This window comes from Staurois parvus, unplaced genomic scaffold, assembly GCF_062004578.1.
Source record: "Staurois parvus isolate SC_StPar_1 unplaced genomic scaffold, SC_StPar_1.0 ptg000432l, whole genome shotgun sequence".
In the NCBI taxonomy this organism is placed as follows: Eukaryota; Metazoa; Chordata; class Amphibia; order Anura; family Ranidae; genus Staurois; species Staurois parvus.
The window spans coordinates 872,391-892,479 of NW_028318228.1; the positions used below are offsets into that span (position 1 = coordinate 872,391).

General features: G+C 45.6%; 1 protein-coding gene across 1 annotated transcript in view; it reads left to right on the forward strand.

Moving 5' to 3' along the window:
- The first annotated feature begins 16,413 nt into the window (after window positions 1–16,413).
- Window positions 16,414–20,089, forward strand: part of ZNF710 (zinc finger protein 710) — a 188,247-nt gene continuing 184,571 nt past the window's right edge. The window contains exon 1 of the mRNA XM_089687625.1: window positions 16,414–16,739. The gene's annotated coding sequence lies outside the window, so the exon portion shown is untranslated. The remainder of the gene's footprint in view (window positions 16,740–20,089) is intronic.

Genomic DNA, 20,089 nt, shown 5'->3' on the forward strand with positions numbered 1-20,089 from the left:
TGGTCAGATGAGACCAAAATTTTACTTTTTGGCCTAAAAGCAAAACGCTATGAGTGGTAGAAAACTAACATTGCAAATCACATCACCCTGAACACACCATCCCCACCGTGAAACACGGTGGTGGCAACATCATGTTGTGGGAATGCTTTTCTTTAGCAGGGACAGGGAAGCTGGTCAGAGTTGATAGGAAGATGGATGGAGCCAAATACAGGGCAATCTTGAAAGAAAACCTGTTAGAATCTGCAAAAGACTTGAGACTGGGGCGGAGGTTAACCTTGCAGCAGGACAATGACCCGAAACATACAGCCAGAGCTACAATGGAATGGTTTAGATCAAAACCATATTCCTGTGTTAGAATGGCCCCGTCACAGTCCAGACCTAAATCCAATTGAGAATCTGTGGCAAGACTTGAAAATTGCTGTTCACAGACGCTCTCCATCCAATCTGACAGAGCTTGAGCTATTCTGCAAAGAAGAATGGGCAAAAATGTCCCTCTCTAGATCTGCAAAGCTGGTAGAGACATCCCCAAAAAAGACTTGCAGCTGTAATTGCAGTGAAAATTTCAAGGGGTATGAAGACTTTTTCAAGGCACTGTAAGGGCTCGTTCACACTTGGCTGTTTTGCCAACGCTTGCCAAACGCCCCTATAGCATTTGGCAAGCGTTGGTCCGGCGTTTGCGGAGCATTATTAACGCTCGGCAAACGCTCCGCAAACGCCTCATGCGTGGTTTAGCGGCGGTTGCTAGGCGTTTGCCAAGTGTTAATAATGCCCCACAAACGCCTATAATGCAGTTTGAGTGGTGTTACCGCTCCGCAAACGCCCCGCAACCGGAGCGTCACCATAGACAAGAATAGGAGGCTTCAAAGCCTCCTGACTCGTCCAGAGGCGTCCGTTTTGCCGCGACGCGACACAAGCGCTCCCGTTAGAACAGCACCATGTGCTGTAATGTGCAGAATTGGCAGAGGCGTTTGGGAAGCGGTAAAAAAGCTTACCAAACGCCTCTCTGCCGCCTGCACACAAGGCTAGTGTGAACGTAGCCTTAAAATAAAATAATATAAAAGGTATAATAACTAAATTACTCTCTTTTATTAAATGTATCTTGGGAAGTAATATTTTAACAGACATTATCTGTGAAGGTTTTTACTCTGGACTGGTATATTGGACTGTATTTAAAAACAAATGTTGGTGGCTCAAGAAAACCACACATAGAGTGCTATGACTGCATGTGTGTGTGTATGCATGGCATCAGAATGATGTTGTGTCATTAAAAATCTAAACCAACTCTGTGCAAAAGGGGCCCCACAGACCTGAATCTCCCAGACCCCCAAGGTCTAAATCTAGCCCTAGTGATGGGGCAAGCATACAGTGGAAGCAGCAGCTGGTGGTGGGGGGCCCCAAGTCAACTTTTGCATCAGGACCCACAAACTCCAAGCTATGTCTCTGGGTCTGCAATCTATTTTGGGGAAACTTTGGGCTCAGTGCTTTAAAAAGAAAAATATCACTGTTCTCGGCTGCATGGGATTTTTTAGAAAGTTTATTGCAATGGTACATGTTCCCCAGGGCAGTCCCCTCCCTTCCCCTCCCCTCCCCATGCTATTTTTGACACCCCCTTGCCTATTAGCTTAGAATATGGGCATTTTCAATTTTATAGATTTTGGATCCCATTGATTCTTATGGGGTTCGGGTCCGGCATCTGAAACTGTTTAAAATTTGCCAAATTTTACTTGAACTGAACCAAGGGCCTTTTGACTTATTACTGTTTGTCAGTTTGTTGGTGACATATTTCATCTAAATGTCTTTTGGTCATACAATGTTTTTAATGAAGTAGCTCAGAATGCAACAACAATGTACAAACTGCACAAACCTTTAACCACCAATCACAAACCTCATCAATGGCGCGTTTGCTATGGAAAATAAGTCAGAATGTCTTTTATAAAGAAAAAAAAAACAAAAAACCAGAGGACTTGTAGAAAACAAATAATTGTAAGTCATCTGAAGGTTAAAAATGCCATTAGCAGCACATTGCAATCTACCACTATTTGGTTCTGTGTTCAGATAAGATTAGGCCGGATGATTACATTATTCAACATTCATGTTGGTTCTATCCACTGTACAATCTTCCAGTACATTATTGGGAATCAGCATTACTATTGTTTATTATTTTCCATAAAAAAAGAAAATATAGTCATGTTTGAGTTTATTCAGAGTTCAGAAAATGCATTTTATAGACTTGGTTGTATATGATACAGACACATATAAAAAATGACACTAGTGTTAAATTTTGCACATACATATTTTTTTTGGACAATTTGTCATATTGGTCAAGGCTGATTCATAGGTGCACTGGGTAAAATGATTGCCTTGCTTCTTTGAATAAGAACACACTACATCCGAAGGGGGAAAAAGATTGGTGATGATTCCTTGCAGTTATAAATTTGGAGATTGTGTTTCTTGCTATCTAGGACAGAACCCTGTCACTAAAAGTAATGAATAGGAGTTTAAAGTTGCCATTAGGAATGCAGTAAATATTTTGTCCTACTTCCGAGGTATCCAGCACATGCAAAGGAACATTTGGGCATACAGTTATTCACTAATCACAAAAAGCAACATTTTTTGCTGAGTTTGCCAGTATCCGGATTAATGTAACAATGTGCTACAAAATTCACTCTTGGGAAAGCCATGTCGAATGATTTTCCATTGCTTCTGGACACAGATCCGAGTTCTGACTCTAAGCAGCTTCTATGGTTTCAGCAAAGGTGGTGATTTAAATAAACAGTGCCAAAACAACTTAGTTTCGCTGATGGGTACTTGATAATGCCAAACATGAATTTAAAGTGTTTCTTACAGTGGATATTCATCCCTGAAAAGAAAGTTCCCACCTCTCCACCCCTCCGCTACTCAAATAGCTCATGTGATGGAGGGTAGGCAGGACAGAACACACAGAGCAGATGATAATCACACAAAGCTTTATTGAAAGAATGACAGTCACTCAATTGGGGTCTGCAGGTACCCAGTGTAGGAGAAGAGCAGGGAGAGGGCCCAAAACAATTGTAATCCGGCCCCTGGGGGGGCAAAGTTAGAGTCTCTGGCAGTTTGTAATCCAAACAGGGAAGAGAAAGGGGGGAGAGTTCATGGACAGTCCATAGGGGAATAAAACAGGGGTGCAGACACTCACGGTTTCCAGCAGGGATGTCCTGGCTCACAGCAGACGACAGCAGGGGGGGCAAACCTCCTCAGTACACAGCAGAGCAGATAATCCGGGCCCCAGAATATAAGACAGAGTATCATGGGGCCCACAGCAGAGCAGTCCTAGCACACAGCAACAGCGGGTAATCTGGGCCCCAGAGTATTAAGCAGAGAATCGTGGGGCCCACAGCAGAGCAGTCCTAGCACACAGCAGCAGGGGGTAATCCAGGCCCCAGAGTATTAGGCAGAGTATCGTGGGTAATAATCCTTGAGTCCCTGGAGTATGGCAGCGTGCCCAGCGCGTAATAGTACTGTAAATCCCTGGGGAATAGTCCTTGGTCCCTGGGGTATTGCAGAGCAACCAGCGAGTATTAATCTCCCAAGTCCCTGGTAATATTGCAGAGTGCCAGCGGGTAATAATCCTCCCTGGTGCCCCGTAATACTGCAGAGTGCCAGCGGGTAATAATCCTCCCCAGTCCCGGGGGTCTTTGCAGAGTGGCTGCGGGGGTCTCGCCTCAGCGTAGACCTCCCAACAGCTTCGCAGCAGACAGAACGACCCTGGGGAGCCCTGCACCAGCCTTCTTAAGGCTGCTGCAGGATGCTCCTGGTCATTCTAGCAACCTCGGGCGGCGTGCCTCGTCGCCCGGCATTGAGGCACGCCCCCTTGACACGGGCCGCGCTCTTGAGAGCGCGGCCTTTGTCTGTCAGCGAGTGCAGGCGCAGGAAAATCCCGTGCCTGCGCCTCCTCGCTGGGGCCATGCGACGTCAGGCTGACTGCCTTGCCCCAGATTTTCCCTGTGGGAGATCGAGGCGTGAATGTTGCCGCAGGGGGTGTGGAAAGTCACACCTCTCATCCTGTGCGGCCCGGCTTTAAAGGGTCGTGACAGGATGAGAGGGGAAGGAAGGAAGGTGCCACACAGGACACAGGCACTGGGGGGGGTGAGGGCAGCTCTCAGGCACACCATGACAGCTCACTTTTAAAAACTTTTTTAAAATGTTACTGTCCTGCCCCCCAATGCATGACACTAGCCTGGGCGAATGACACTCACAGTGATTTCCTGGGGAAAAGCATCATTTGGAGGCCCGCCAGGTGAATGCAGAAAATACAACAGTCTCTCAATGATGTCACACAAGAAGATGGTGGCACAGGACTCAAGCAGTGGGAGAAGAGAAGAGTATCTCAGCAGATCTTAGCACAAACTTTGTGGTGTGAATAGATTCTAAATCTGTGGTCCTACAAATTCTGCCAGTTCCACTAGTGACAACTTGTTCCTCCAAGCCGCTTTCCTTTGTAAGACATTTTTTTGACCCTGGCCCCACTGGCATCCTCACATACAATGCAGGACCACACTGCATTGAATGTGATGATGTTGAGTGCCCATTCACATTCCATAGCAGGAGAACAGAAGACAAGAGCAGAAGCTGCCATAGGGCCCTTGATTAAGGTATTACTCTCTATTACAGCCTTTCTCAATCTTTTTGCCCAGAGGAATCCCTGAAATCCCTGGTTTAGATTCTAGGGAACACCTGCTAAAAATGATTAAACTTTTCATGGTACATTAGCGTAACCAATAAATTGAAGAAAGTTTGAAAAGAAATGTGGTGGTCTGCATGTACTTAACACACATGGCAGATCACTTTTAACCCTCCCCACACACACACATAAAATTATTTGCAGTAATATTCTTGAAATGAAATGAATTATTATAACATGAAAGAAAGGCAGACATTAGAATGTGTGGCATCCTCTAACATACTGAGATTAGCAACACTCCCTTTAAAGGACTGTTTCTAATCTCAGCTTGTTACCTGTATGAAAGACACCTAGTAGCCAGAAATCCTGCTGAATGATAGAGGATCAAATACTTATTTCCCTCATGAACATGAAAATCAGTGCATCATTTGTTAGACATGCATTTCTTTTGACTTTTTTGTTGCTATTCTGTCTCTCAGTGTTACAATACACCTACCATTCGATTTTTAGACTGATCATTTCTTTGTGAGTGGGAAAACATTCAAAATTAGCAGGGGATCAAATACTTATTTCCTTCACTGTATTTGCAAATTAAATAAACAAAAAATACATCTGCGCTAAGTTAAAAAAAAAAGAAAAACAAAGCAGCTGCTAATCACTGTTATACCAGGTGAAAAAACATAGAAAACCAAATAGCAGTGCTAATAATGAATGTAAAAATCAATAAAAATCCAATACTTATAGTGAATTTCATATGGTGAAATAAAAGTGAAAGAGACAAATAAATAATAAAATAATAAAAATTATTTAAAGTGTCCGTGTGAAACCTTATTTACAAATTCATATTGCAATTAGAGTCCCTTTTTCTCCAAAAATAAGTATACAAAAAGTGCTAAGTTCGATCTATGTTGCAATAATGCACCACGATGTGAGGCTCTACCACCTCCACATATAGATGTAAGGGCCTCTTACCAGACCAGGTGGACCATAAAATTATAAATGGTCATAAGCGTTCAGCTCGAAGATGTGCAATCACACCCTCACCATGGCAGGCCAGTAGCCATAATAGACGATACTCCAGAACAGACAGACCATTAGAGGATGAAAGTAATGGCACTCTGCACCCGAATAGAGCTCCACTACAGTGGATCAATGGCCGTGATATCAATAAATGAAAAATAAAAAGAGTGCATACATAGTGAAGTATGCCCAAAAAGCTCTTTATTTCTTAACCTCTTCATGCTGACCGTATGCAAATATACGGTCTCTTGGCGGCTGGGCCTTGACATGGAGCGGCCACATATTTGCGTACCATTTGTAAACAAACATGTGCTGAGAGTTCGCACCCTGCACGCTCCCAGCATGTGTTGGAGTCCCACGGAAAGGTCCCGATCGGGACATTTCTGATCATGTGACTGCCGTGACAGTCAATCACGGAAGTCACATGACCCTTAATCCACCCCGCCTCCCGGCGTCACAAACCCCTTAAAGGGCCGGGAGGCATCGGCATGAAGGGGTTAAAATCAAAGTTCACATCCAAAAAAGAAAGATAGATGATAAAAAGCACTGTGCTTATATAAACAACAGTGTGGCAAGCTGAAGGCTCCAGTATGATAAGACGCTCAACTCAGCCAGCAACACACGTAGCAACGCGATGACGTCACACATACAAGTCCTGCCCTACGTTTTTCTCGTACAGACGGATTTCGGAGGCCATGCTGCAACTAAAAGCTGAACACTTGGCACCAGGAGGTGGCAGTATTGTCTCCCAAATGTCTGCAAAGCTCCTGTCACTGCCATCTGAAAAGCTATCTACCAAGGATTGCTTTTCAGGGGGGCAGTAAACAATAACACTTGTGTCATAAGAGCCTTCAGCTGGCCATACATGGATTGAAATGCTAAGGAAGTTACAAGGTACAAGATATCTGGTGGGATCAACAAGAATTTTCTGTTCTTAAGCCAGCCATTAATGGATTGAAATTTGGCGGGTCCGATCCACTTATCAGCATGGTGATAGTATACAAGTTGATCTGCCAATCGGCTTCTGGACAAACAGTCTGTTGGATTTTTGTCAATCCATCAGCACCACTGCCTATAGCTGGCAGCGCTGATCAATGTATTTTGAGGGCAGTGTCAAAATACAAAATCTAACCCCAGGTTCACACCTAATCGTTTTCCACAGCATTTTGCATTTGCAGAAATGCAGTACAGTCCATTTAACATAATTTCCTATGGGACACGTTCACATCTCCGCGTTTTCACCCAGTGCGTTTTTTGGAAAGGGTCAGAGACTTTTTTTTAATGCAAAAAGTTGCATTTTTGGTTCTATAGACGTCAATGAAAATGCTGCAGAAAAGCATGTAGTACTTTTTAATTCGTTTTTGATGCATGTTGCGCTTTAAATCTGCCTAGCAACAAGAAAAAGAAAAAAAACGCATCGAAAACGCGACAAAACCGCAGGTGCAAAAACGCAACACAAAATGCAATGCAGAAATGGCTCAAACGCAACCTGCATAGGTGTGAAACTAGCCTTAGCAAGGAGTAGTCCCCAATCTGCCTTTAGTGTGTGGAAGGGGAAAGCGGGTCATTTGTTTTTGTTCCACCTGCTGGTTGAACGGGAAAAAAAAGAATCATCTCTAGGCTGCCTTAAGGTATACACCACTTCACGCTGATCTGAATCACTGTGTTTTTTTCTTTCTGTATGAATTGTTTTTATTTTGAATTTGGCACAACATCAGTGAATGCAGGGACTACAAGTTCCATTTGCCAACACAGCATAGGGACTCATAGTTATCAATGCAGCACAAGCATGGTGACACTACAGCACTCGTAATCTATTGATACCTCCTCTAGCTCCGTAATTGAAGATGGGTACCATGTGTAGGACCCAGAGCATTGCACACACTATCCACTGACAGTGGTTGCAATATTTTGCAAGCTCAGACTAAAAAAAATAATAAATGCGCTTTTTTAATTTAAATTTTGGTGCATTTATTGAAAAAAGAATACGCCTTTAACTTTACTGATATGTATTTGCTCTCACAGGGGTCACAGTATTCCCTTGATGTTCCCTCCATCTGCTTTAGTCATCAGGACAGCTCCATCTTTGTTCAGGTATTTCTAGAGTCAGCATGTATGTTCTGGTCTGAGATGCTGGCTCACAGATAATGTAGTCTTTTAATTCGGATGCCAATGCAGTTCTTGGCTTTGTTCACACATTTCTGACACAGAAAAGCACCTGCTGTTACCCTGTAACTTACTATTAGGCCTCATTCACTGGGCGGCCAGGGAGCAGAAAGCACAGGTGGTTGAGCTGTAGTTTTACTGCCACCCAGGGGCGGACTGACCATTTGGAAACTGCCTGAGGGCCCGGGGTCAGTAGGGGGCCCCACGAGATGCCCCTGGTACCTTTTTCATAGGCTTTTTTGAGTTTGGGCAAGGACACAGGGGCCCCATGATCCCCTATTGCCGGGGGCCCCATGAGTTGTCAGTCCGCCCCTGCTGCCACCCACCTTAACATAGACAAGCAGTGGCTCAGGGTTGTACACATGCTGCAGCCGAGATGCTTTGCTTAGCAGGTGCAGCAAAAAATAATCCGCGATTTGCATTCGGCATCCAATACCGCTGCCAAACGCATCCCATTTAAGTGCATGGTGCCATGATGTAACCGCCCTGAAACATGTGTAATGCAAAGAGTTGCTGCATAATGTTTCAGCCTCATTACGGATAAAAGGCGATATATCGCCTCCTCAACACCTGTCAAATACCCTGAAAAGTGATCCACCCCGTGTCACTTTTCTGAGCAGTGACAATGGTTGCCACATGTGAGAACAAATCTTTAAGGATGAGCTTGGATTTGGATGAAAGCGCTCACGCCAGTCGAATCAGCTGTGGGCACGGCATACCCTACCAGTCGGGGTACACATGACATCACTGACCTAATACAGCCATGTGTCCTCACCCCTTTTTGGACATGCTACTGCTGGGTGGGAATGCCATGACTGCAATGGGCAGGAGTGACCATTTCCCTTCAGGTTCGGTTTACACCAAATCCAAAAGATTGACAGTCTTGAAGCCTGATCTCTGGGGAAGAGGAGACAGAAGAATTACTTCCTCTTGCCTGAAGTAGATTGATGAAGTCATCTCTGTATAGGCAAAGTTACTGTTGAGGAAAGTGGAAAAATAGTGCTGAACCTGTGGGGTTATCCCACTGGTATTGCTGTCTTAACCCCTTCCTCCCAGCCCTTTAAGAAGTTTCAGACGCTGGGTTGCTGGGCAATTTGGTCATGTGACCGCTGTGATTGGCTGCAAGTGTACAATCTAAACGCACATGTTCCCGCGTTAAAAAAAATGGCTGTGTGTATAAGTGGGTGTTGCAGCAACCGTCAGCTGGAATTGAACAGGATCAGCAAGGGAGAATGTCACCAGCACACCAAGGATCACCAAAATGGGTCCAAAAGTTTTAATCAACGATCACATAGTTACAGCAAGGCAACGTTTCGGAGTCTCGCAGGACCCCTTCATCAGGCATCGGACAATTACATGCCTGATGAAGGGGTCCTGCCAAACTCCGAAATTTTGCCTTGCTGTAACTATGTGATCATTGATTAAAACTTTTGGACCCATTTTGGTGATCCTTAGTGTGCTGGTGACATTCTCCCTCACTGTGATTGGCTGTCACAGCACTCACAAAATCGGAAAGCTCCCGATTGCAAGTAAAAATCAGGAGCTTTCCGCTACACGCCAATAACTACTAGGAGCATGCAGGGAGAGCGCTCTCGGCACAGCATTGTTTACATTTTGGTACACATATATGTGGCCTCTCGGTGTTAAGTACGGCCAGGGGGAAGAGGTTCAACTATTGATGATAATGGCTCAGCTACTTCCCAACTGCTTCTTTTTAAAAGGATTTGACTTGCTGCAGCAGGAGCCAATGGCTCCCAGTGCCTCAGCAAAGCCTGTGAGAGTGGGGACAGCCACTGCAGTTGGAAACAGCACTAGTCAAGTGAGGGCTTGAATAAGGGTAAGGCAGGGTTTGGCGGCGATAATATTACCTAAACCTTTTTTTTTACATGGGAATGCATTAAGGTGAAAAATGTTTAGGCTTTAGAACCACTTTAAGCTTGCCATGAACTGCTAGATTTTCTAACATTTGTACGAACATTCATATGAATATTCTCATCAGTATATTTGATGGCATGACTGATGTCATTCATCATGAAAGCACTTCAAAAAACATTTACTTTTAACATTTGATTTTGAAGTAAATGGACATTCCTGAACAAAAACAACATTCACTGTCAGAAATTCAGTTCAGTAAAATTTGGTATCCTGCTCCTTTTTCTCGTCACTGCGGTAGAAATTTGGCCTTGCTGATAATTAGAAAATTGAAAGATTGTTCTCAAAATGAAAAATTTCAATCAAAATTCTACTAGTGTATGGCCAGCGTTAGTGAAAAAAAATGGAAAGTTTGTATGTCTTAGGTCTCTGCGTAGCTGACTGAACTTTTTCGGGAGTACAGTCGGTATTAAGATGGGATATTGCTAGATTTGACATATGCTACCTAAGACTGTTAGCACTGGGAGATCTAGGCCTGTGTCTATAGGCAAGAAAGCCCGAGGCATGAGCTGTTCTTTTCATACACAGCTCGCTGTCCTTCTCTGCTGGCTTTCAACTGTGAGAAAAAAGCACAGAGAGCCACAAAGTCATATAATGAATAATGATCTGGATGTACATAGTTAGGAACGTTGTCAGTAGAACCCTCAGTGCATTTTTCTCAGTGTGCACCCAAGTCATTTTCCCCAGAGACCTCTGTTTTCTGCCTGGAGACATGTTCATCCTCTACATCCAGAAGTACCACTGGAGATCAAGTGGCCCCAGGCATTGCAGAGATCACCTGTGAGTACAGGTCCTGAAGGGATTTTCTTCATTTATTAACCACTTGCCTTCCAGGTACTTAAACTCCCTTTGTGCCCAGGCCAATTTTCAGCTTTCAGCACTGTTGCACTTCGAATGACAATTGCGCGGTCATGCAACACTGTACCCATATGAAATTTTTATCATTCTTTTCACACACATAGAGTTTTCTTTTGGTGGTATTTAATCCCTGCTGGGTGTTTTATTTTTTTGCACTATAAACAAAAAAACAGCAAAAAAATTTGAAAAAAAAGGTTTTCCTTGTTTCTATTATTAAAAAACAGGTAACTTTTCTCCTTCACTGATGTGCGTTGATGAGGCTGCACTGATAGGCAGCACTGATGAGGTGGCACGGATAGGCAGCACTGACGGGTGGCACTGACTGGTGGCACTGCTGGACACTGATGGTCAGCACTGCTGAGAACTGATGGGCGGCACTGCTGGGCGGCACTGATGGGGGGCACTAATGAAGGGGCACTGCTAGGCACTGATGCGTGGCACTGCTGGGCGGCACTGATCATCAGTGCCCTGGGCCACTACTTCGTACTCTTACTACTCGACCTCTCTGCGGCTTTTGATACTGTTGACCATCCCCTCCTCCTCAAAAAACTCCACTCTCCTGGCCTCAGAGACTCTGCTCTCTCCTGGTTCTCCTCCTACCTATCGCAGCGCTCCTTCAGCATTACTTATAATTCTGGCTCCTCCTCTTCACTCCCTCTTTCTGTAGGGGTCCCTCAAGGTTCCATCCTTGGGCCCCTAATCTTCTCCATCTACACCTCCTCCCTTGGTCACTTGATAAACTCCCACGGCTTTAAGTACCATCTCTATGCTGATGACACACAAATCTATCTTTCTACCCCTCCCCTCACCCCTTCAGTCTCCTCTCGCATTACTAACCTACTAAGTGACATATCGGCATGGATGTCACTCCACTTCCTCAATCTCAATCTTTCCAAAACTGAGCTCTTAGTATTCCCTCCAGCCCGTGCCCCCCCCTAACTTCTCCATCAAAATCAATAACACAATCATCAGTCCCTCCCCTCATGCCAGGTTACTAGGTGTAATCCTAGACTCCCATCTGTGCTTTCAGTCCCAAATCCAATCTCTGTCCAAATCTTGTAGACTTCACCTCCACAACATCTCCAAGATACGGCCGTTCCTAACCTCGGAAACCACTAAGCAATTTATTCACTCCCTTGTTATATCTCACCTTGACTATTGTAACTCCCTCCTCATTGGCCTACCTCATCACAGGCTATCCCCTCTTCAGTCTAGCATGAATGCTGCTGCCAGACTCATCCACCTTACTAACCGTTCTGTATCTGCCATCCTTCTCTGCCAATCTCTCCACTGGCTTCCCATTGCCCAACGGATAAAATTCAAAACATTAACAATAACATATAAAGCCATTTATAACTCTGCCCCAAATTACATCAGCAATCTGGTCTCCAAACATCACCCAAACCGTACTGTCCGCTCCTCACAAGACCTCCTGCTCTCTAGTTCCCTTGTCTCCTCCTCCCATGCTCGTCTCCAGGACTTCTCCAGAGATTCCCCCATCCTCTGGAACTCTTTACCCCAATTTATCAGACTATCGCCTACTCTGCTCACTTTTAGGCGATCTCTGAAAACCTATCTCTTCAGGGAAGCCTATCCTGCCCTCAGCTAATAATGGAATCTTCTATTCCTCCTACCAGTCCATCCTCCCCAGTTATTACCTTTTGTACCACTAGCCCCTCCCTCCTAGATTGTAAGCTCCAAGGCGCAGGGCCCTCCTATCCCTCTTGTATTAAACTGTATTGTTGCTGTATTGTCTCCCATTATATTGTAAAGTGCTGAGCAAACTGTTGGTGCCATAAATCCTGTATAATAATAATAATCACAAAGGTCAGACGTTTTCTTTTGTTGTCCACCAGGTTTGCACACATCTCAGGAGGGATTTTGGCCCACTCCTCTTGGCAGATCCTCTCCAAGTCATTAAGGTTTGGTGGCTGACATTTGGCAACTCGAACTTTCAGCTCCCTCCACCGATTTTCAATTGGATTAAGATCTGGAGACTGGCAAGACCACTCCAGGAACTTAATGTGATTCTTCTTGAGCCACTCCATTGTTGCCTTGGTCGTGTGTTTTGGGTCATTGTCATGCTGGAACAACCATCCACAATCCGTTTTCAATGCCCTGGCTGAGGGAAGAAGGTTCTCACCCAAGATTTGACTGTACATTGCCCCGTCCATCGTCCCTTTGATGCGGTGCAGTTGTCCTGTCCCCTTAGCAGAAAAACACCCCAAAAGCAGAATGTTTCCACCACCATGTTTGACAGTTGGGATGGTGTTCTTGGGGTCATAGGCAGCATTCCTTCTCCTCCAAACACGGCGAGTTGAGTTGATGCCAAAGAGCTCGATTTTGGTCTCATCTGATCACAACACTTTCAATCAGTCCCCCTCTTCATCATTCAGATGTTCAGTGGCAAACTTCAGACAGGCCTGGACATGTGCTTTCTAGAGCAGAGGGACCTTGCGGGCACTGCAGGATTATCAATCCTTGTCGGCGTAGTGTGTTCCCAATTGTTTTCTTGGTGACTGTGGTCCCAGCTGCCTGGAGATCATTGACAAGATCCTCAGGTGTAGTTCTGGGATGATTCCTCACTGTTCTCATGATCATTGACACTCCACGAGGTGAGATCTTGCATGGTGCACCAGACCTAGGGAGACTGACAGTTGTTTTGTGTTTCTTCCATTTGCGAATAATTGCACCAACTGTTGTCACCTTCTCACCAAGCTACTTGGCGATACTTTAGTAGCCCAGTCCAGCCTTGTGTAGGTCTACAATCTTGTTCCTGACATCCTTGGACAACTCTTTGGTCTTTGCCATGGGGGAGAGTTTGGAATCTGATTGTTTGATTGCTTCTGTGGACAGGTGTCTTTTATACAGATAACAAAATGAGATTAGCATCACTCACTTTAAGAGACTGCTTCTAATCTCAGCTTATTACCTGTATGAAAGACACCTGGTAGCCAGAAATCCTGCTGAATGATAGGGGATCAAATACTTATTTCCCTCATGAACATGCAATCAGTGCACCATTTGTTAGACATGCATTTCTTTTGAATTTTGTGTTGCTATTCTGTCTCTGTGTTACAATACATCGAACATTCTGCTTTTAGACTGACCATTTCTTTGTGAGCGGGAAAACATTCAAAATCAGCAGGGCATCAAATACTTATTTCCTTCATTCTATGTAGGAGAAGATGAGATGGGAGGATGGGGTGAAGGTGAGGCTATAATCAGTATAAGGGGGGGGGGGCGTTATATGTGCGGATGGGATTTAGGGTGCTATGTGAAAGGGATTTGGGGGTGTTGTATGTGTGGGTGGGATTTGATGTGCTGTATGTGTGGGTGGGACTTGAGGTGCTGTATGTGTGGGTGGGATTTGGGGAATAGTATGTGTGGGTGGGATTTGGGGTGCAGTATGTGTGGGTGGAATTCGAGGTAATGTATGTGTGGGTGGGATTTGCAGTGCAGTATGTGTGGGTGAGATTTGTGGTGCTGTGTGGGTGGGGTTTGGGGTGCTGTATGTGTGGGTGGGATTTGGGTTGTTATATGTGTGGGTGGGATTTGAGGTGTTGTTGTGTGGGTGGGATTTGGGGTGCTGTATTTGTGGGGGGGATTTTGGGTGTTATACATGTGGATGGAATTTGGGGTGCTGTATGCGTGGTTGGAAATTGGGACGTTATATGTGGGTTGGATTTGGGCTGCAGTATGTGTGAGATTTGGGGTACTGTATGTGTGGGTGGGATTTGGAGGGTTATATGTGTGGGTTGGATTTGGGGTGTTGTATGTGTGGGTGGGATTTGGGGTGCTGTGTGTGTGGGATTTGCATTGCAGTATGTGTGGGTGGGAATTTTGGTGTTATATGCGTGGGTGGGATTTGAGGTGTTGTATGTGTGGGTGAGATTTGGGGTGTCATATGTGTGGGTGGGACTTGGGGTGCTGCATGTGTGGTAGAAAATTTGGGGCATTATATGCGTGGGTGGGATTTGGGGCGCTGTATGTGTGGATGGGATTTTAGGTGCTGTATGTGTGGTTGGAATTTGGGGCCTTATATGTGTGGGTGGAATTTGGGGTGCAGTATGTGTGTGATTTGGGGTGCTGTATGTGTGGGTGTGATTTGGGGTCCAGTATGTGTGGATGTGATTTGGGGTGCTGTATGTGTGGGTGTGATTTGGGGTGCTGTATGTGTGGGTGGGATTTGGGGTGCAGTATTTGTGGGTGTGATTTGGGGTGCAGTATGTGTGGGTGTGATTTGGGGTGCTGTATGTGTGGGTGGGATTTGGGGTCCAGTATGTGTGGGTGTGATTTGGGGTGCTGTATGTGTGGGTGTGATTTGGGGTGCAGTATTTGTGGGTGGGATTTGAGGTGTTGTATGTGTGGATGGGATTTGGGTTGCTGTATGTGTGGGTGGGATTTGGGGTCCAGTATGTGTGGGTGTGATTTGGGGTGCTGTGTGGGTGGAATTTGGGGTCCAATATGTGTGGGTGGGATTTGGGGTGCTGTATGTGTGGGTGGGAATTGGGGTCCAGTATGTGTGGGTGTGATTTGGGGTCCAGTATGTGTGGGTGTGATTTGGGGTGCTGTATGTGTGTGATTTGGGGTGCTTTTTTATGCGGGTGTGATTTGGGGTCCAGTATGTGTGGGTGTGATTTGGGGTGCTGTATGTCTGGTTATTTGGGGTGCTGTATGTGTGTGTGGTTTGGGGTGCAGTATGTGTGGCTGTGATTTGGGGTGCAGTATGTGTGGGATTTGGGGTGCTGTATGTGTGGGTGTGATTTGGGGTGCTGCAAGTGTGGCTGTGATTTGGGGTGCTGTATGTGTGGTTGTTATTTGGGGTGTTGTATGTGTGGGTGGGATTTGGGGTACTGTATGTGTGGGTGTGATTTGGGGTGTTGTATATGTGGGTGTGATTTGGGGTGCTGTATGTATGTGTGGTTATTTGGGGTGCTGTATATGTGGGTGGGATTTGGGGTACTGTATGTCTGGTTATTTGGGGTGCTGTATGTGTGTGTGATTTGGGGTGCAGTATGTGTGGCTGTGATTTGGGGTGCAGTATGTGTGGGATTTGGGGTGCTGTATGTGTGGGTGTGATTTGGGGTGCTGCAAGTGTGGCTGTGATTTGGGGTGCTGTATGTGTGGTTGTTATTTGGGGTGTTGTATGTGTGGGTGGGATTTGGGGTACTGTATGTGTGGGTGTGATTTGGGGTGTTGTATATGTGGGTGTGATTTGTGGTGCTGTATGTGTGGTTGTTATTTGGGGTGTTGTATGTGTGGGTGGGATTTGGGGTGCTGTATATGTGGTTATTTGGGGTGTTGTATGTGTGGGTGTGATTTGGGGTGTTGTATGTGTGGGTTGGATTTGGGGTGTTGTATGTGTGGGTGTGATTTGGGGTGTTGTATGTGTGGTTATTTGGGGTGTTGTATGTGTGGGTGTGATTTGGGGTGCTGTATGTGTGGGTGGGATTTGGGGTGCTGTATGTGTGGGATTTGGGGTGTTGTATGTGTGGGTGTGATTTGGGGTCCAGTATGTGTGTGTGATTTGGGGTGCTGTGTGTGATTTGGGGGTTCTGTCGGTTTAGAAGTGATGAGGAGGGAATGCATTCCAAATGCACAGGCCTGTGATGTCCCCATCTGTATCATTCCTTCCACTTCCCCCCTCTGTGACCCCCTCATTGTGTGTTCTCTGGGGGGTGTATGAGGAAGGGGTTTGTACCATGTATTGTATGTATTTTCTTGTGAAGTTCCCCGGCTGAGTGTGACAGAAGAAGGAAGAGAAAGGAGGAAGCAGACCCGGAGCGGGCTGAGCTGTGAATAATGTAGAAGTTGAAGGAAAATTCCCCGGTCAGTGAAGAGAAAGAAAACTTGGTGGAGGAGGAGGAGGGGAGGAAGTGAGAAAACAAAAGAGATAGAAGGAAGGAGCTGGGCTGGGTGGGAGCTCTTCTCTCTCTTTCTGTTTCTCTGTCTCTCCTTCTCTCTCACACACAGGCTTAGGAGGAGCTGTTTTGCATCCATTCACGTCAGCCCTGCCTCATTCCCTTCTTCCTTCCTGCTAGAGAGAAGACACAGCCAGCCGACACACAGGAGACCCGGAGCCCGCCACTCCACCTGAAGGGTAAGCCTGACCCCCACTCCCGAACCCCCCCCCAGTCCCCTGATGGTATGATCTCCCCAGGGGAAGGTCGGCGGAGGGACACGGACATTGCCTGCCCAGGGGGGTGTGTACTGACTGGGGGTGAGGAGTACACCGACCGCTGGCCGAGGGGGGTGGGGGGAACGGAGCTGTGCGGACTTCACTGCTTCTTTATTGGTCGCCAGTTGTTTGTTGGTGTAAAAACTTTATTATGTCAATGAATGGCGGCCGGTGGAGGATGCTGGAGTGTCAGTCCCGGTCCCAGACCCGAACCCTGCCGGTCCCAGACCCGAACCCTGCCGGTCCCAGCTGGACCGCCTCACCTCTGGAGGGATGAGCGGGGACACTCCTCACCTATGGGGGGGGGGGGGGGGGGCAGAGTGCATCACCTATAGGGGGCAGAGGGCGTCCCCTCCCCCAGAAACTTCTCCCCCCTCACATCACTCTGCCCTCCTTCCAGCCATATATCTCTCCATCCATCCCTCCTTCCATCCCTTCATATATCTCTCCATCCATCCCTCCCTCCATATATCCATCCCTCCTTCCTTCCCTCCATATATCTCTCCATCCATCCCTCCATCCATCCCTCCATATATCTCTCCATCCATCCCTTCATATATCTCTCCATCCATCCCTTCATATATCTCTCCATCCATCCCTTCATATATCTCTCCATCCATCCCTTCATATATCTCTCCATCCATCCCTCGCTCCATATATCCATCCCTCCTTCCTTCCCTCCATATATCTCTCCATCCATCCATCCCTCCTTCCTTCCCTCCATATATCTCTCCATCCATCCCTCCTTCCTTCCCTCCATATATCTCTCCATCCATCCATCCCTCCTTCCTTCCTTCCCTCCATATATCTCTCCATCCATCCCTCCTTCCTTCCCTCCATATATCTCTCCATCCATCCCTCCTTCCTTCCCTCCATATAACTCTCCATCCCTCCTTATAATCATTCATCCTTCCCTCTATATAGCCCTCCTTCCTTAATCTCTCCTTCTCTCCCTCCTATCACTCTGATCTCCCTTCTATATCTCTCCCTCCTTCCCTCCATCTAAATCTCTCTTTCACCCCCTCCTTTACACTCCTCCTTCCCTCCCTCATATCACTCAGCTCTTCTCTTCCTCCTTCTACATTTCTCCTTCCCTCCCTCCCTCCTTTACATCACTCCTTCCCTCCCCCTCCCTTATCTCTTTTCTTTCTCTGACTCTCACATTCAGCCCTTCCTTGTTTGTCTGTATACAATGGTTCTTTATTTCTCTCTTACTTTCTTTATTTTTCTTGGTTTCTCTCTCTTTTGTATTCTCTCTCTCCCCCTCCTCCTCTTCCCTTATCTATTTTCTTTCTCTGTGTCTCACATTCAGCTCTTTGTTTCTTTTTCTTTCATTTATCTCTCTCTTTTGTCTTTCTTTCCTTCTCATTGTTTTGGTTACCTTTTTAATCATTATCTCGCTCTTTTAGCCCCTCCCTATCTCACCTTTTATCTCTCTTCCCCTCCTCCCTTTCTTTTTCTCTCTCTTTCTGTCTCTCTCATTTACTTGGTTACATGTTTATTCTTTCTTGATCTCTCTTTCCTCCCTCTCTTTGTCTCTCTCTCTCAGCATTTCTCTCCTGTTTTCCCCCCCTCTCTCTTTTTTTCTTTTTTTTTCTTCCTTTTTCTTACTCTTTTACAGTTTTTTTTCCTCTCCCTCCCCCCCATCTCCATTTCCCTATTACTCTCATTGTGTTAGTTACCTTTTTATTTCCTCTCTCATTCTTTTTATCTCTCCCTCCTCCCTCTTTCTCTTAATGTCATTTTTTAACTTTTTATTTCTTCTCACTTTTTATCTCCCCTCCTCCCTCCCTCTCTCTCTCCCTCATTTTCTTGGCTACCTTTTTGTTCTCTCTCTCTCTCCCCTCTGTCTATCTCTCATAGTTTCTTTTCTGTTCTTTTTTTCCTCTCTCTCTACTTTTTTCTTTTTTTTTTCTTTTTCTTACTCTTTCTCTGTTTTTTTTCTCTCTCCCCCATCTCAATTTCTCTGTCACTCTCATTGTGTTACCTTTTTATTTCCTCTTTCTTTCCATCTTTCCCTCCTCTGACTTTTTCTCTCTCTTTCAATGTTTTTTTTTACTTTTTATTTCCTCTCACTTTTTATCTTTCCCCCACCTCTCTTCCCCTCCTCCCTCTCTTTCACTCCCTCATTTTCTTGGTTACCTTTTTATTCTCTCGATCTCTTCTCCCTTTCTCTCAATCTCCCACTCTCTGTCTCGTGCTCATCCTTTCTTGTCTGCTCTTCTTTTTTTTTTTTCTTTTCTTTTCTCTCCCTCTCCTGTTGTTTTTTCGCTCTCTCGCTCTTCCTTTTCGCTCTCACGCTCTTCCTTTTCGCTCTCTCGCTCTTCCTTTTCGCTCACTCTTCCTTTTCTCGCGCGCTCTCTCTCCCTATCTCCCTTCTCTCTCGCTCGCGCTCTCTCCTTTCCCCCTTTTTTTCTCTGTCTTTCTCTCTATCATTGTGTTAGTTTCCTTTTTATTTCATCTCTCTGCCCCCCTCCTCCCTCTCTCTCCTTTTCTTGGTTATCCTTTTATCCTCTCTCTCCGTACATCTCCCCCCTCTCTCTGTCTCTCTTCTCTCTCTATTCTTGGTTTCTTCTTCCTTTTTTTTTTTTTTTTTTTTTTTTTTTTATTTACTACTTCTCTCTCTCGCTCTCACTTCCTCTTTTTCTCTTTCTTTCTTTTGCACTACTGTCTCCCCCATTCCTGTCCTATTTCTTCTCCCCCACCTTCCCTACTTGCCATATATTCCTGTTCTTCCACCTCTCCATAACCCACCTCTCCCTCTCCTCTGTTTCGTTCCCTCCTTTCTAAACCCTCCCCCCACCTTCAGCCTCTCAGTGATGAAGTTGCCTCTATCTCACGCAATCATCTATCACTGTTCTGCACCTACCAGAATTGTGAGTTGAGTAATCAGCTCATCAGATTGTCCTCCTGTATACAGTGAAGAATCCGTAAATAAAACGCATGGAGCAGGGCACACAGTGTAATGACATTTGCTTGCACTTATACTGTATTTTGGATGTAAAATCCAGTGACATGAATTTTCATGTAGCCATCAAAGCTGTGCAGTGTAGTAAGAAAATAACTGTGGTGTCCTCCTGTATTGAACTAGTGAGCAAGGTCATATGTCATGAAACACTTGGCAGCTCCTGTAGCCTACAACATCTTGTATGGATGGAACATTATTTGCCGAGTATTTCCTGTATTGTCTCTTCTGTTTCTTCTATGTATATCATGTATAAACACTGGCACAGACATCTGTGAGGTCCTAGGACTATGAAATCCCCATGTGT